Source organism: Octopus bimaculoides, chromosome 5, assembly GCF_001194135.2.
Source record: "Octopus bimaculoides isolate UCB-OBI-ISO-001 chromosome 5, ASM119413v2, whole genome shotgun sequence".
NCBI classification, from domain to species: domain Eukaryota; kingdom Metazoa; phylum Mollusca; class Cephalopoda; order Octopoda; family Octopodidae; genus Octopus; species Octopus bimaculoides.
Window position 1 is genome coordinate 11,108,978 of NC_068985.1, and position 3,460 is coordinate 11,112,437.

The window sequence follows — 3,460 nt, forward strand, 5'->3', positions numbered from 1 at the left end:
TATTTATGTATGTATATATATATATATGTATAAACTATAATGAAAAATGCGGGTGCAGAATCCTCAAATATTCTAAATCATTACACATGGAAAAGTGCAGAACAAGCAGTAATTAAATAGGAGACGTATAAGACAAGAAAAAACTTAAAATATTGTTTTTCTCTTTTAAGTTGTAAATTTGAAATTTGTCTTTAATTTTAAGTTTTTAAGTTATAACTTTTAAAAAACTAAAATATTAATAAATGCCCTTTTACACTTTTACTTCAAAATTAAATTAGAATACTCGAGAAGCTATTTATTTTCAATTTTAGTGAAAAGACTAATTGCCTGAAAGTTTACACATTAAAAATTTGATGTTACACATTTATATATTTAAAAGATTCACATAATAGCAATTTAAACAAAATTGACAATTATAACCCCAAAGTTCTTTCAAAAAAGCTATAGTCAATTTTACATTTTGCACTCAATTTGTTCTAGCTTTCATTTTGAAAAATATTTTACTAAATGTATAAAGAAAATACTTTGCTATCTGATAATGCAAACTTTAAAGAAATTAATTCTTTTGTTTCTTGAAAAAAAATGTTTCATTTTAATATTGTTTTTTATTGTTCTGAATTACATACGTTCTACATGAGTTTAATTTTGTAACTCAATATCTGTGATTTAAAATTTTTGGATAATGAGTTTTGTTCAGAAAATATAATTAAAATATAATATAATGAATAAATGAGACAGAAATATTTTAGCTTCATACAAAAACAAATTAAATAAAAAAATATTAGCTTCAATTTCAAAAAATGCAATAATATGTGAACAAATATTAAAAGAAAATAAAACTAAATAATTAATCATTAGCTTTTTTAATGAGTGAATATTTTCTATTTTATGTTTTTAATATGTACATATTTTAATCCATAAACAGAAGAATAAAAATCAATATGAAATCTCAAAAATCATAGCTATTTTTATGCCTAAAATTCTTAGCCGGGGCTTATCCAAAAATTCGTCTCCAATAAATCTTTCATTTGATTTCAAATATTATTTTTGTCTCCAGAAGGAATAATTTGATTTCTTTTAATTATCACTGTTTTTTTTTTCACTTAAACAGCAACACTTTTTGTAACTAATATTTGTTTACAAGGTTTCCACAACATGATTCGTCTAATAGAGCTCTTTAATCTGATCACTCAAATGCAGAATAACTGCGAAAATAGCTCTGAAGAGGGTATACATACTCTGACAAAATGGAACAAAATATGGACATAAAACCGCTACAAAGTATCGAAAAACGTACAACTCTAACATTAAGCTAATTTACGCATAGCATCAGGTACCAAATTTTATAATTCTAAATATCTTAAAACGACAAATTATTTTGATTTGTTAAAATGATCACGTATTTTCTTCATTTCAAGTCAGACCAATTTTTGGTGTAGCAGATATTTTTTGACTAGGCTTTCACCATAAGATTTATCTCACAGTGCTATTTCATTTGAATACAACTATTGTATGGTTTTCTTACACAATAACTGAAACATTTTGATTCAAACACAACCTTGGGGATTACTTACTATTTTTTCTTCATTTAAAGCCAACACATTTTCACTAAAGGTTTTCACCAAAAGATACTTCTCAACGAGCACATCCTTTTAAACCAAATCAAACAATACATTTCTTTATAAATAGCTGAGATATTTTGATTCCATATCTATAATTCCCCTTACACTCCTATTTTTGACTTGATTAAACTTGTTTTTAATTATCCAAATTTCAATTCTTTTATCTCAAAATGTAGCTTAGGACGACTGGAGCATCATTGCTAAGCAAAATGAATTCAATTTGGTTGAATTAGTGATGAAGCCTAGAAGTACTCGCAAGTAGCTAAAGGTTTTCCTGAAGAATATATTCACCCACTGCCCCGGGTGAGTGATATATATATATATATATATATATATATATATATATATATATATATATATATATATATATATATATATATAGGGAAAATTCACAAACAAAAAGAACAACAGACGAAGACAGGTGGTGTAGAAAACAAACAGATGTATTAGTATAACGCTCGGGAATTGAGAAAGTCTTTAACGTTTCGAGCCTACGCTCTTCCACAGAAAGGAACACAGAAAGAAACAAGGAGAGAAACAAGGAGAGGAAATAAAATGTGTGTAGTGTTTAACGATCTATCATGGCGAATACCGGAAATATATGAACTTTTGGTTATTGAAGCTATGTTTATGACATATTTTAACGTCTAAACACAAACTTACTGCAGTTAACGTGGAGAAAAGACTTTTCTCTTACAGCAAAATGTGTAAAAACACCATATGTGACGTGATCAATAAGAATCGGGACTGCTGCCATAGTAACGAAGCTCAAGTACGCAGAGTGAAGCAGCTTGGCAAAGATTGGCCTTGAACTCTGCTGTGCATATGCACTAAGTTTCAACGTTCTAGCTCACCTCTGTTATTTAGAGCAGTGCTTGGAAGAAACGTGTGTAGCGTACGATCGCCGGATTTATCATGAACCTGCATCAAATTTTGCCAAACAGTTGGCTATACCTACTCAGCGAGGTACGCATTTTTATCAGAGATAACTCACGTGTACATTAGTTATAGTTCAGTTCAGTCCATCATCACTAAAGAATTGGACATGTTTATGCCAAAATTGCTTTTAGGTGAAAACACACCTGACCATTCATTACAGCTTGTGTAGCCGTTTTTGGCTAGGAACAGCATTCCCCAGATCTCAGAGTCACTGTATTCCCCAGATCTCACCCCTTACGACTGTTTCCTCTTTCCAAATCTCAAATCCCGCTTGAAAGGAAGAAGATTTCAGGATGTCGAGGAAATCAAAATGAATGCGCCAAGGCAACTGCTGATTATCGCAGCGAAATACGAGGTAGTGGATCCATGAGGCGCTGCTGTGTTTAGAGTCAATACATGAGTTCAAATTTGTTCCGACTTGGATGTTTCGTAAGAAGTTTGCATCACAACCACATGGTTCCGGGTTTAGTCTTACTGATCCCATTCAAGCCGATCACGACATTTCTTTTACTAAATACATACTTTTATGGCATTAAGGTTACCGTGGTATACGGAATTTCGTGCTCACGGTCAGTATAAACCACGTCCACTAATTTCGGGATATGGTCTGTAATTTTGTCCTTTTCACTAGCATGAATGTGTAGCTGTCAATTTGAAATATAATCATGGTACGTGCATATTTGTGTGGATGCAATTGTTTAGATTTAGGTCATTATAATCACATATGTAGGTGTGTGATGGATCTTTCAAAGTAAGCGTTTTTGTGTAATTTTCTTCGTTCTTGTATCACAATGATCACATATCTATCTATCTATCTATCTATCTATCTATCTATCTATCTATCTATCTATCTATCTATCTATCTATCTATCTATCTATCTATCTATCTATCTATCTAT